This window comes from Myotis myotis, unplaced genomic scaffold (assembly GCF_014108235.1).
Source record: "Myotis myotis isolate mMyoMyo1 unplaced genomic scaffold, mMyoMyo1.p scaffold_m19_p_4, whole genome shotgun sequence".
NCBI lineage: Eukaryota > Metazoa > Chordata > Mammalia > Chiroptera > Vespertilionidae > Myotis > Myotis myotis.
Window position 1 is genome coordinate 67,997,594 of NW_023416346.1, and position 14,825 is coordinate 68,012,418.

Sequence of the window (14,825 nt, forward strand, 5' to 3'; positions counted from 1 at the left end):
GGTACTGTCTTTCTCTGACTGGCTTATTTCACTTAGACTAATGTTCTCCAGATCTCTCCATGCTGTCGCAAAGAATAAGATTTCCTTTTTTAAAAAACCACCAAATAATATTCCATTGTGTAAATATACCACAGCTATTTTATCCACTCATCTACTTGGGCTATTCCAAAATCTTGGCTACTGTAAATAGCATGAAAATAAAAATAGGGGTGCATATATTATTTCAAATTAGTATTTCAGGTTTCTTTGGATATATTCCAAGAAGTGGAATCACTGGGTCATAAGGCAGTTCCATTTTTAATTTTTTGAGGAAAATCCATACTGCCTTCTACAATGGCTGCACCAATCTGTATTCCCACCAACAGTGAATGAGGGTTCCCTTTTATCCACATCTTCACCAACACTTGTTGTTTGTTGATTTACTAATAATAACCATTCTGACAGGTGTAAGTTGATATTTCATTGTGGTTTTAATTTGAGTTTCTCTGATGATTAGTGGCATTGTGCATCTTTACATTGGCCATCTGTATGTCATCTTTGGAGAATTGTCTATTTTTATGTCATGATATATTGTGATTACTAAAGCTTCACAGTAATTCTTAAAATCATGTGGTATAAGTCTTCCAACTTCATTTTTAATAATTATTTTGGCTTATCTGTCTCCTTTGCATTTCTATATATAATTTTGAATGAAGCCACCAATTTCTACAAATTATCTTCTAGAAACAATTGGGATATTGCACTAAATCTGTAGATAAATTTGGAAAAACTGAGATCTTAACTATATTAAATGTTATGACCCATGAACATAGTATATTTTCTAATGATTTCTGGAACTTCTACCAACAATGTTATTTAATTTCAGAATATAAATATGAAACATTTTGATAAATTTTGTCTATGCCTTTAATATTTTTATCCTATTATAAATATTTATTGTTTTAATTGCCAATTGTTGGTGGCTGAAGGAATGGCACCAGGTGATAGACCGGTGGGGTCAGACTGGACCTGGGTTCAGCAACTTTGGTACTTGAGTTCATGTCTGTTTAACTTCATACCACACAATTGTTCATTGTATTGTACAGAAATACAATTGTTCTAGGTCTGTGAAATATGCTGTTGGTATTTTAATGGGGATTACATTAAATCCATAACTTGCTTTGGATAGTAGGGACATTTTAATGATGTTTATTCTACCAATCCATGAACACGGTATATTCTTCCATTTGTTTATATCTTTCTCTATCTCTTTTTTCCAATGTCTTGTAGTTTTCTGAGTACAGGTCTTTTACATTCTTGGTTAAGTTTATTCCTAGGAATCTAATTTTTTTTTTGGTGAAATGGTAAATGAGATTTTTTGTTTCTTTCTCTTTCTATGAGTTTATTATTGATGTAAAAAAAATGCCATAGAATTCTGGGTCTTAATTTCATATCCTGCTACTTTGCTGAATTCATTTATTAAATATAGTAGTTTTTGATGGAGTCTTTAGGGTTTTCTATGTACAATATCATGTCATCTGTGAATGAAAATTTTACTTCTTCTTTTCCAATTTGGATGCCTTGTATTTCTTCATCTTCTCTGATCACTATGGGTAGCACTTCCAGTACTATGTTCAATAGGAGTGGTAAGAGTGGACATCCCTGTCTTGTTCCTGTTGTTTAGGGAAATGGATTTAGTTTTTGCCTATTGAGTATGATGTTGGCTGTAGGTTTGTCATATAAGGCTTTTATTATGTTGAGGTATGACCCCTCCATTCCCACTTTACTGAGAGTTTTTATGAAGAAAGGGTGCTGGATTATGTCAAATGCTTTTTCTGCATCAATGCTTTTTCTTCATCAATTGATACAATTATGTGATTTTTGTCTGTCAATTTGTTTGTATCACATTTATTGATTTGCAGATATTGTACCATCCATCCCAGGAATAATTCTCACTTGGTCATGGTGTATGATGTTTCTAATGTAATGCTGGATCCAATTTGCTAGGATTTTGCTGAGGATTTTAGCATCTATGTTCATCAGGGTTATTGGCCTGTAATTCTCTTTCTTTGTAGTGTCTTTATCTGGTTTTGGGATTAGGGTGATGCTGGCTTCATAGAAAGAGCTTGGAAGTGATCCTTTCTCATAATTTTTTTTGCATAGTCTCAGGAGAATAGGATTTAGTTCTTCTTTGATTGTTTGGTAAAAATCCCCCGTGAAGATGTCTGGCCCAGGGCTTTTGTTTGCTGGAAGTTTTTTAAATTACTGCTTCAATTTCCTCCATAGTTATTCGCCTCTTTAGATTTTTTTAATGTTCTTGATTGAGTTTTGGGAGATCATATTTTTCTATGAATAAGTCCATTTCTTCTAGATTGACCAGTTTGTTGGAATAGAGTTGTTTATAGATTTATTTTTTTTATAATCCTTTGTATTTCTGTGGGGTCTGTTGTTGTTTTTCCTCTTTCATTTCTGATTTTATTTATTTGGGTCCTATATCTTTGCTTCTTGGTGAGCTTGGCTAGAGGTTCATCTATCGTGTTTATCCTTTCCAAAAACCAGCTCTTGGTTTTATTGATCATTTGTATTTTTTTTGTCTCTATGCCATTTATTTCCACTCTGATATTTATTATTTCCTTCCTTCTGCTCATTCTGGGCTTCTCTTGTTGCTCTCTTTCTAATTCTTTAACTTTTTGAGTTAGATAATTTATTACCAGTTTTTGGAGTTTTTTGTTTGTTTGTTTTTTTGAAATAGGCCTATAATGTTAAGAACTTCCCTCTCAAAAGTGCTTTCACGAATCCCTTAGATTTTGGATTGTTATGTTTTCATTGTCTTTTGTTTCCAATTTTTTTTTTTATTTCTTCTTTGATCTCTTTGGTAACCCAATCATTGTTTAATAACATGTTATTTAGCCTCCAATGTTTGATTTTTTTATTGTTTTTATTGTAGCTTATTTCTAATATTATACCACTGTGGTCTGAGAAGATGCTTAATATGATTTCAATCTTCTTGAATTTGAAGAGACTATGCCTGTGTGCCAATATGTGGTCTATCTTTGAAAATGTCCCATGTGCACTTGAGAAGAATGTATAGTCTGTAGCTTTGGGGTGAAATATTCTGAAGATGTCAATTAAGTCCATTTGATCTAGTGAGTCATTTTGGATTGCTATTTCTTTGCTGACTTTTTGTCTAGAGGATTTGTACAGTGAAGTCAATGTGGTATTAAAGTCAGCTACTATGGTTGTATTGTTGTCCATCTCTCCCTTGATATCTTTCAGAAGTTTTTCTTATGAATTTGGGTGCTTCTGCATTGGGTGCATTTATGTTTACCAGAGTTATAGCCTCTTGTTTTATCAATCCCTTTACTATTATGAAGAGGCATTCATTATCTCTTGTTATGGCCTTCACTTTGGGGTCTATTTTATCACATATAAGTATTCTTACCCCAGCTTTTTTTTCATTTCCATTTGCCTAAAAATATTTTTCCATCTCTTCACTTTCAGTCTTTGTGAGTCCCTTGTTCTCAGGTGGGTCTCTTGTATACAGCATATATATGGGTCATGTTTTCTCAACCATTCAGCCACTCTATGTCTTTTGATTGAAGCATTTAGTCCATTTACATTTAAGGTTATTATTGATAGGTACTTTTTTGTTACCATTTTTATTCTTTATGCCTATGTTCCTTCTTCCCTTTTTATTTCTTCTTTTTACAGCAGTCCCTTTAAGCATTTCTTGCATTGCTGGCTCAGTAGTGATAAACTCCCTTAACCTTTTTTTGTCTGTGAAGCTCCTGATTTTTCCTTCAATTTGATTTATAGCTGTGCTGGATAGAGTATTTTTGGATTCAGTCCCTTGCTTTGCATGACTTTGTATATTTCATTCCATTCCCTACTGGCCTAATGTGTTTCTGTTGATAAATCATTTGATAATTTAATGGGAGATCTCTTGTAGGTAAATCTCTGTCTCTCTCTTGCAGCCTTTAAGATTCTCTCTTTGTTGTTAATATTTGCCATTGTAATGACAACATGTTTTGGTGTGGGTCTTTTGGGTTTCATCTTGTTTGATACACTGTGGTTGTATGACTATTGTCTTTCTCAAATCAGGGATGTTTTCCATCATTAATTCTTCAAATAGGTGTTCTAATCCTTGCTCCTCTTCTTTTCTTTCTGACACCCTCTATTATACATATGTTGCTTCATTTAATGTTCTCCCTTAAGCTCTCCTCCTGCTTTCTAATTTTTGTCTCCAATTACTGTTCAGATTTGGTGTGTTTTTCTGTCCTATCTTCTAATTCACTAATTTTATCCTCCACTTCTTCTAGTCTACTTTTGAAGCTTTTTGTTTTTTTTTTTATTGTAGCTATATCATTTTTGATTTCCCACTTGATTCTTACATAAATTTTTGATTTTATCATCCATTTTTTATGAACTGTATGACTCTCACTCTGAATTCTTACTCTGACATATCACACGCCTTTGTTTCATTTAATTCCTTTTCTGGTGATTCTTCCTTTTCTTTCCTTGGGTGGTTGTTTCTTTGTCTCCACAATTTTTGCTGCCTCTTTCTTGCCCTGGACACCCTGTTTGGGGTTTGAGAGGTTGAAGACTCTATCAGTGAAGACTCTATCCAGAAATCATTAGCCCAGAGGCTGGGTCTGCCTTGAGTCTCATGCCTTTATTGTCTCTGCTCTGAGTTGTTTCCCCTTCTCCCAGGGATCTGGTCCCTCAGTTGTCTGCTTTAGATGCTTTGGTTGGTGGGAATCTGTACCCAGTTCCTCTGGTGTGTAACTCCCTGTGAGGACCCAGAGTCCTCTGGCATTCAATTCTCTGTGCAGCCTCAGCACCCATGGCAGGGTGGCACCCAAGGTCCCTCTGGCAGTGCACTTGCAGTGCAGTCCTGTGGCCCCTGGTTGGGCACATCGGCTTACTCCAGGTCACAGCAGCCGTGCTCTCCTGTGGCCTAGAGCCGTGGTCAGCAAACCACAGCTCACGAGCCACATGTGGCTCTTTGGCCCCTTGAGTGTGGCTCTTCCACAAAATACCACGTGCGGGAGCACACATACAGTGCGATTGAAACTTCATGGCCCATGCGCAGAAGTCAGTGTTTTGTGGAAGAGCCAGTATTTTGTGGAAGAGCCACACTCAAGGGGCCAAAGAGCTGCATGTGGCTCATGAGCCATGGTTTGCCAAGCCGCAGTTTGCCGACCACTGGCCTAGAGTGAGGCATGTGCTGGGTTGCTCAGAGTATCCCCTGCAGGTCTGTCCCAGAGGCCATGGTAAAGCAGGTTTGGGTTCCTTTGGGTCACAGAGTCAGAACTGCCATGTGGCCCAAGTCGGGTACATGCTGGTTTATTTCATGTTGCTCCAGCAGCAAGACCCTAGGTTAGGGGTGGAGTGGGCACAAGTTGCTCTGGGTTGCACAGTCCTCACTTGTAACCTGAGTGAGATGCGTGCTGGGTTGCTCCTGTTCACCCCTCCTCAGTGTTGAGCAAGGATGAGTTGCACTGGTTCGCTCAGTCAATGCTCTCCTGTCACACAGAGTGAAGTGGTATTAGGTTGCTCAGGATGGCCCTGGCAGGACTGTCCCAGGGGCTGGGATGGAGCGGGCATGGGTTGCATAGTCAGAGCTCCCTTGTGGCCCCAAGTGAGTTGCATGCTGGGTTGCTCCGGGTTGACCCACCCCAGCCAGGGTGAAGAGGGCATGTGATGTGTTTCTCTGGGTCACCCCAGCAGGGTTGTCCAGGGGGCTAGAGTGGAATGAGTATGGGTTGCTCTGGGTTGGACAGATTGCTCTGGGTCACACAGTCCTTACTTTCCTGTGGCTCTTCTGGAGTATGCTCTCGGTTGCTCCAGGTTACCCCAGCAGCAGGTCCCAGGGCTCAGGATGGAGCAGGTGCCAGGTGGCTCTAGGTCAGGATAACAGCATGGTTCTGGGGTCTGGGTAGGGCATGGGGCACAGGGGTCTCCCTCGCTTGCACTCACTGTGGGGTCTTGGAGCCAGATCCTAGAATGCTGGGTCCTAGTGGACTGATAAGGAGGCTTGGTGCAGGATCACACTCTGGCAGTGCATGCTCCCTGTAGACATCTCTTTGCCTGCTGGGAGGTACTGTGCCACTCACTGCCAGGGCATAGTGGTTGTTCCACATGGCTTATGTCTGGTAAGCAGCATTCTCCAGGCATCCTCTGCCCATCCTTATTGAAAATTGTCTCCTTAACTGTGTCTAATTTGTTAATTCAGGGTGGATGCTCTCAGATTTAGTTACTTTTCTGGTCTGGCCCAAGGAGGAGGTGCACAACACTGCTGCCCATTTGGCTGCCATTTTCTATCCAATTCTTGTACCACATCTTTTTTATCCACTCATCTATTAATGGGCACTTTGGCTTTTCCAGATCTTAGCTATCCTATCTAATAAAAGAGAAACATGGTAATTAGCCGTACATCCACTACCCTTCCCATTGGCTAATCAGGGCAATATGCAAATTAACTGCCAGCCAAGATGGCGGTTAACTGCCAGCCAAGATGGCGGTTAACCGCCAACAAAGATGGCGGTTAATTTGCATATGTAGGCCCAATGCTGGGAAGCGAATGGGGAAGGAGGGAAGAAGCCACCTGCCGCTGACTGCAATCGGAAACCCAGGTGGCAGCCAAGAGCCAGAGAACTGAGATGCCTTTGCTCGGAGAAGCCAGGCCACCTTTGCTGGCTTCTGTGATGGGAGAACCTGGCTGCCTTTGCCGGCCCTGGGCCAGTAATCAGAGAAGCTGGGTGGGGCAGGGAAGAGGTGGATGTCTGCCTCTTCCCTGCCCCGCCTGGCTTCTCAGATCACTTATCACCAGTGATGGGAGAACACCCAGAAGCAGGGCCAGAGGCCAGGCTGCATAGCTGCCTGGGGACACCATCTGGACCCCAGGGGCGACACAGCCAGGCCCCAGCAGGAGACCCAGAAGTAGACCCAGGCACCAGGGCTGCATTGCTGCTGGGGCACGCAATCCGGTGCCTGGGCAGAGGAGACCCAGAAGGAGACCCAGGGGCCTCCTAAGAGGAGAGTCTCCATGGTCAGATGGCGTGGTGTTGGGACAGGAATAAAGACCCTAAGTGACTCAGATGCCTGGCCACAGGGTTAGACCAGCCAGCAGGGCCTTTCAGTTGGGACTGGGGTGGGGGTGGGGCGAGGGAGGCAAGCTGGAAATAGAGAACTACAACTCCCAGGAGGCTTAGCAGCCAGGCCTGGGTGCCTGGCTGTGAAATCTGATGGGCTGTAGTTTTGCAAGCCACTTTAAACTAGAGGCTTGCAAGGTTGGAAGTTCTGCGCCCGGAGCCAGGGAGAAATGGAGCTGGAGCAGAGAGAGGGGTCCATGGCAGCCGTGGGCTTTGAGGAATTCTCAGCACCTCCGGGCTGGGAGCTGGCACTGCCTCCGCTGAAGGTGGTCACATCCTGGAGAGCGAGCTTGAGACCAAAGTGGAGTTCTGGGGGTCTGGGCAGCTCCAGCCTCCAGGAGCAAGACGAAGAGGAGGAGGCAGCCTGAGGCAGGCAATGGGGGCGCCAATGGGAACTCAATCACAGGAAGTACCAGGCGCTGGATCGGAGCTGCAGGGAGATCGAGCAGGCGAAGGAGCGGGTCCTGAACAGGCTCCATCAGATATAGAGGATAACACGGGGACTCCAACAAGAGCGGAGGTTCCTCATGAAGGTGCTGGACTCCTAAGGAGACAACTACCGGGCCAGCCAGTTCACCATCTTACTGGAGGACAAGGGCAGCCAGGGCACAGACGCCCCCACCCCAGGCAACGCTGAGAACGAGCCTCCAGAGAAAGAGGGGCTGTCCCCACCCAGGAGGATGCCAGCTCTCACAGAAGCCAGCAGCCGGGCCCTTGGCGAGGGGCCCAGCGGTTGGAAGAGGCGGCGAGTGCCACCGGAAGGTGGCCGGGCAGGAGTCCCACTGACTCCGGAGCTGGCCCCCGTGCAGATAAAGGTGGAGGAAGACTTTGGCTTCAAAGCGGTCGAGGCTCTGGACTCAAGTTGGGTTTCTCAGGGGCCAGACAAGTAGCTGCCCTACCCCACCCTAGCCAGCTCCCCCTTTGACTGACCCCCCAATAAACAGACCCCATGCTCTCCTCGGCAAAAAATAAGCTTATAGAGGCATGCTTATAGGATCAAATAGTATAAATATAGATGTAACAGGACAATAAAAAGAGAACCTGGCTATGATGATCACCTGAACGCTGCCTCTGTGTCATTCCTTCTTCTCCGACTCCATCCACACCTTTGGGAACCCCTGGACCTGCTGAGGCAAGACCCCAACATTCCTCTTCTTCTAAGGACTTCAGTGAGATGGGCTAAGGGTCCCACTGGAACTGCCTCAATTTAATGTAATCCCCTCTTTAAAGATCTTATCTCTATATACAGGTACATTCTGAGGTTCTGGGGATTAGGATTTTAACATACATTTTGTTGATTACCCAAATCAGCCCTTAACAACCAACATGTTTCAGAAAGTAGATTCCTACAGGGTTATTTACCAAACATTCAGAAGTATTTTTAAAAGAGCTAAGCCCCTTGCCCACTGCGCTGGCCCCTCCTGGCAAAGAGCAAAGGCCTGGGTTCCAGGCACCGGAGGAAAACTGGTGCCAGCAGCCAGGGGAAGGGGCCCCAAGGGGCCCCAGATTTTGAGAGGGCACAGGCCAGGCTGAGGGACCCACCCGAGTGCACAAATTTTTGTGCACAGGGCCTCTAGTCCTATCTAATAAAAGAGAAACATGGTAATTAGCGTACGACAGCTACCCTTCCCATTGGCTAATCAGGGTGATATGCAAATTAACTGCCAGCCAAGATGGCGGTTAACCGCCAACAAAGATGGCAGCTAATTTGCATACATAGACGAAATGATGGGAGGCTAAAGGGGAAAGACGGAAGAATGGTGTCAGGCAAGAGCTGGGGGGTGGGCAAAGGCCTGCGGGCTGCCTTTGCCCACCCCCCAGCCAGTGATCACCATCAGAAAGCCCAGCAGGCCAGGCGACACCCCCCAGCAGGGGTGCCAGTGATCGCCATGGCGGTGGGAAGAAGAGAGAGCCTGGGTGTAGGACAACCAGGGCCAGAGGTGCCCCTGTGCCTGCAGTCCCCTGATCTGCGATCTTGAAGGGAGAGGCGGGCCGCAGGCATGGTGCAGCTGTGCCTGGGGCCCTGGATATGCGATCACAAAGGGAGGGGCGGGGCAGCAGGCATGGCAGCACCCTGAGCACCGGGTGCAGGCCCAGGGTGCAGCCTGCCTGAGGCCATCTGATCTGCAATGGCAAAGGGAGGGGCGAGGCCGCAGGCATGGCGGCACCCAGGGCACTGGGTGCTGAGGTGCCTGTGGTCCCCTGATCTGAGATGGGGAAGTGAGGGGCGGGGTCACAGGCACGGCTGCCCCTGGCGTTCAGGTGCAGCGTGCCTGCAGCCCTATGATCTTCAATCGCAAAGGGAGGGGAAGGGCCACAGGCATGGCGGCACCCAGGGGACTGGGTACTGAGGTGCCTGTGGTCCCCTGATCTGAGATCAGGAAGTGAGGGGCGGGGCCACAGGCAGGGGAGATCGGGTTGGTGGGGCGACTGCAGAGGTCAGCCAGCACTCAGCCCCCAACCGGCTCTCCCTGGGAGTCTGGATCTGAGGGCTCTCTCCCTGTGAACCCGGAAATCCACCTCCCAGGGCAACTGCGCAGAAACCAAGCCTGGTGAGCCATGGAGAGGGCGACCTACCTGGAGGCCACACAACTTTTATAGTTGAAGTCGCCCTGGATGGAGGACTGGGGGTAGCAGGGATCAGAGTCGGCCAAGTCAGCCATGGAACCCCGGGTCCCCGCCGAATGACTAGAGCACATGGACTTCAATGGTCCTCGGTCACTTGCTGAACAGCAGTCAGCGTGGACCAGGAATCAAACCCAAAACCTGACAGAATGGAACCCAAACCTTTGCTGTGACAGAGGAGCTCCGACCCACAGCAGGGGCCAGGGCACACCAGAGGGATTTTGTTGAGGGGCCCTGACAGGCAGCACCCTGAGCAGTGGATTAGAGCCTCCTCCTGATACAGCAAAGTTGCAGGTTGGATCCCTGGTCAGGGCACAGACAAGAAGCAACCAAAGAGAGCATCGTAAGTGGAACAACACACTGATGTTTCTCTCGCTCCCTTCCTCTCTCTCAATAATCAATCAATAAAAATGAAAATAAAATATAAACCCGCTGGCCCTAACCAGTTTGGCTCAGTGGATAGAGCATCGGCCTGTGGACTGAGGGGTCCCGGGTTCAATTCTAGTCAAGGGCATATACCTTTGTTGCGGGCACATCCCCAGTAGGGGGTGTGCAGGAGGCAGCTGATCGATGTTTCTCTCTCATCGATGTTTCTTACTCTCTATCCCTCTACCTTCCTCTCTGTAAAAATCAATAAAATATATTTTAAAAAATAAAAATAAACCCTCTGGCTTGCAGAGTTGCTAAAACAGTTAGAAAGCAAAGTCTCATCCCTTCCCATTCATTCAACAAATACTTCATATGCTCCTTCAATAATCACACTGGGAATGGGTGTTTGTTTGTTTTGGTTAATCCTCACCTGAGGACATTTTTGCATTGATTTTTTTTGTTTATTTATTTATTTTTTTTTACAGAGAGTGGAAGGGAGGGAGAAAGACAGAAACTAATATGAGAGACATCAAATGGTTGTCTCTTGCTGAATCCCTGACCAGGGCCCTGGATTAAGCCGGCAACCCAGGTATATGCCTTCGATTGGAATCCAACCTGGTACCCTTCAGTCTGCCTGCAGAAGCACTATCCACTGAACCAAACCAGCATTTTTTTTTCTTTTTAAGTCCTCCTCTAAGGATATGTTCTTTTCATTGATGCTAGAGGGAGAGGAAAGGAGAGGGAAAGAGAAAGAGAAACATTGATCAGTTTCCCAAGCAACCCACAACCTGTGTATGTGCCCTCACCTGCAATCGAACTCATGACCCTTTGGTGCGTGGGAGGACACTCTAACTACTGATCCACACCAACCAGGGCCTGGAGGTACAATGAGTTCCCTCAGGGGGAGTGCTGCTCATCCAGAAGCCGGGCTCATGGCTGGTGAGTGCAGCGGAGGTGGCAGGAACCTCTGCAGCAGCACTGAGGAGCAGCGAGCCAAGTGGTAGGGAGCAGCAAGCAGGCGGGTGGTAAGGAGCGAGGGGTCCCAGACTGTGAGAGGGCACAGGCCGGGCTGAGGGATTCCCCCCCACCCCCAGTGCACGAATTTCGTGCACTGGGGCTCTAGTTGTAAATAACACTGGAATGAACACAGGGGTACATATATTCTTTTGAATTAGTCATTTGGGGTTGATTAGATATATATTCCCAGAAGTGGGATCGCTGGGTCATAAAGCTGTTCCATTTTTAATGTTTTGAGGAAACTCCATACTGTTTTCCACAATGGCTGCACCAGTCTACATTCCCACCAACAACGCATGACAGTTCCCTTTTCTTCACATCCTCTCCAGCACTTGTTGTTTGTTAATTTATTGATGATAGCCATTCTGACAGGCATGAGGTGATATCTCATTCTGGTTTTAATTTGCATTTCTCTGATGATTAGTGATTTAAACATTTTTTGGATATTTTTATTTGCCATCTGTATCTATTCAGATCCCTTGGCAATTTTAAAAATTGAAGTGTTTGTCTTTGGGTGCAGTGTTGTATATGTTCTTTATATATTTTGGAAATTAACCCCTTATCACATCTATAATTGGGAAATACCTTCTCCCATTTAGTGGGTTCCCTTTCAAACACATGGAGGCTAAATAACATATAGTTTCTTTTGCTGTGCAGAAGCTTTTTACTTTGATATAGTCCAATTTATTTATTGTGTCCTTTTTTCCCCCTTGCCCAAGCTGATATATCAGCAAAAATATTGTTGTGAGAATTGTGTGACTTTTTAGTTCCTATTTTCTTCAAGAATTTTTATGCTTTTGTGACTTACATTTATGTTTTTAATCCATTTTGAGTTTATTCTTGTGTATAGTGAAGTTAGTGTTCTAGTTTCATTTTTGTGCATGTATGTATCCAGTTTTCCTAGCACCATTTATTGAAGAATTCAAGAGACTGTCTTTATCCCAGTGTATTTTCTTGCCTTCCTTTACCAAATAATAATTGACCATAAAATCATAGGTTTATTTCTGTGCTCTCTGTTCTGCTCCATTAATGTTCATGCTTGTCCTTATGCCAATACTATGTTGTTGTTTTTTAAACTATATCTTAACTCTTTTCAGAGAAAGGCCAAAAGAGAGAGAGAAAAACATTAATTGGCTGCCTCCTGCATGCCCCCCAACTGGGGTTGGAGTCTGCAATCTGGGCGTGTGTCCTGACTGGGAATCCAACCAGTTATCTCTTGGTGCATGGGACAATGCTCAACCAACTGAGCCACACTGGCCATGCTAGTACCATGCTTTTTGAGGTAGGCTTATAATGCTTTGAACATCCCTCTCAGGACTGCTTTTGCTATATCCCAGAGATTCGGGGTTGTTGTATGTTCATGTTCATTTGTTTACATGTAACCTTTGAATTCTTTTTTACCTCACTTATTATTTAATAACCTATTATTTAGCCTCCATGTGTTTGAATGCTTTTCAGTGTTTTTATTATTATTATTATTATTATTATTATTATTATTATTATTGTAATTGATTTCTAGTTTCATACCATTGTGGTCAGAGAAGATGCTTGATATAATTTCAATCTTCTTGAATTTATTTAGGACTTATTTTGTATCCTCACATGTGATCTAACTTAGAGAATGTTCCATGTGCACTTGAGAAGACTATATTCTGCTGCTTTGGGTTGAAATGTTCTGTGAATATTAATTAAATCCATCTGATTCAGTGTGTCTTTTAAGATCATTGTTGCCTTTCATTTTATATTTTTTAATATATATTTTTTATTGATTTCAGAGAGGAAGGGAGAGAGAGATAGAGATAGAAACATCAATGATGAGAGAAAATAATTGATTGACTGTTTCCTGTATTCCCCCCACTGGGATCAAGCCTGCAACCTAGGCATGTGCCCTAACCAGGAATAGCACAGTGACCTCCTGGATCATAGGTCAACGCCAGCTGGGAAGCCCTCTTGATTTTTTGTCTGGAAGATCTATCCATTTATGTCAATGGGGTGTTAAAATCCCCTACTATAACTGCATTGCTGTCCATTTCTCCCATAATGTCTACCATTATTATCTTTATATATTTAGGTGTTCCTATGTTGGGTATGTCTATAAGGGTTATATCTTTTCATTGGATTGATCCCTTTTAGATTTATATCTTTTGTCAGTGTCTCTAGGTACCATCAATGCTACTTCAATAACATGCCATCTGTTAGTAACCAATATCACCTTGTATAATTCTGAATTTTTCTTGATATCCCAAATCAAATGATCTTGTTTAACTTAGATTTATTTAAATAGGCATGATATATCACAAACTATGATATAAGTGCATTCTTAAAAATCTGTAGGTAAAAAAAATATTGAATTGTTTTTCCCATTTCCAGAACATTTCATAATTGGAGTTATTAAAGGAAATATCATATTATAATTAAATAAGTAGAATCTAAAAAGAGTGAAAAATAATTTTCTTTCCACCTTTCTAAATTATTCTGGCTGAAATAATAATAAAATTAACATGAGACAGATTAACAGGAGATAAATAGCCAAATTTATTATGCATGTGCACATGGGGGTTGCATAAGTATATGAGACTGAGGACAAATTGGGCAGTTAAGGCTTATTTCCCATTTTTGAAGTAAAGAAAAATTGGGAATTGTAGTTTGGGACTTCAAAGGGCAGGGCAACAATTCACATGGAGATAGAAAATCAAATGTTTGGTAAATAAATGTATTTTTGAGCCAGTTTTAACAATAGGACACAGAGAAGACTTGATCAAATGAACTCTCCTATGTTTCTCCCTATCTATCACACAAGTTCATATTAAACCACAGTTATCTATGATAATATCTTTCATTCTGGAGCAGGTCATCTATATAATTTTTTAGGCAATTAGGAGGAATGTCAGAAGTTTTTCCTGAGTCTCCTTTTCTTAAAAATAATCAGCTGAAAGTAATAAATATCCCAACAAGCATATTTTGAGGTGGCAAATTCTGCTTCCCCTCAAAAGTATACTTAGTATCTGTACTTAAGACTTGCTTGAAGTCCATTAATATTTGAGGCTAAGGATGCATATATTGGCATTAAAAAATCCCTAAGCAGCTTTTAGTTTCAAAATATCCTAAAGCAAATGACAATGTAAATATTTTATTGCCTCAGCTCCAATTTTCAAGCACTTGGTGAAAGTTGCTTGCTTTGAGAAATGACTGATTCTATCTGAGCTGCAGGCTGTACAGGAGGGAATTAGGTAACAGGTATGATTCATAGTTATGCCTCTAATCTTATGTGTGTTCTTACAGTGTGACTAACACTGTGTTCCCACCTTTTGAATCTTGGTGGATATTTATGACTGCTCCAGCATGGTGGAAGTGATGATATATAATGTACAAGATGAACTTATAAAAATATACAGTTCCACCTGGAATTCTCTCTCCCTCTTTCTCTCTCTCTCTCTCTCTCTCTCTCTCTCTTGCGCGTGCGCGCATTTTGGGGACCCATGTAAAGAGGTCATATTTGTGTATATTAATCAACAGCCCTAGCTAATATTTCAGCAACTGGCCAGCACCTACCACCAAGCATGTTATTGAGTGACCCTTCATAATATTCCAGGCCCCAGACTTCAAGTCAACTCAACTGATGCCAAGTAGAACACAGATATCGTCCTCACCAATCCCAACTCAAATTGTAGATTCATAAAC

At 43.4% G+C, this 14,825-nt stretch overlaps 1 pseudogene; it reads left to right on the forward strand.

Annotated features, from left to right (window-relative positions):
- The first annotated feature begins 7,297 nt into the window (after positions 1-7,297).
- Positions 7,298-8,062, forward strand: LOC118653757 (annotated as a pseudogene).
- The last annotated feature ends 6,763 nt before the right edge of the window (positions 8,063-14,825 follow it).